Below are 247 nucleotides of genomic sequence, written 5' to 3' on the forward strand. Positions count from 1 at the left end.
ACCCACTAGTTTCTAACCTTGCTTCCTCTTCCATCCCTGGCAATCCTCCGAGGCGCCTGAAAAGTAGATGGCCTCGTGACCTTATAATGTAAAATATTTTTAGAGTTCTACCAATGGTTAGTTTCTCTACATGCTGTATCATATCATTAAGATCTTACTTCAAATTTGCTTGTTATATTTTATATACAGTCGTAAATGTCAGTAAATAAAAAAAAAATTATCATATTTGACATTCAGTGAATTTTGT

The sequence above is a fragment of the Halyomorpha halys genome, unplaced genomic scaffold, assembly GCF_000696795.3.
Source record: "Halyomorpha halys isolate HHAL.00 unplaced genomic scaffold, Hhal_1.1 Scaffold41.1, whole genome shotgun sequence".
Taxonomy (NCBI): Eukaryota; Metazoa; Arthropoda; class Insecta; order Hemiptera; family Pentatomidae; genus Halyomorpha; species Halyomorpha halys.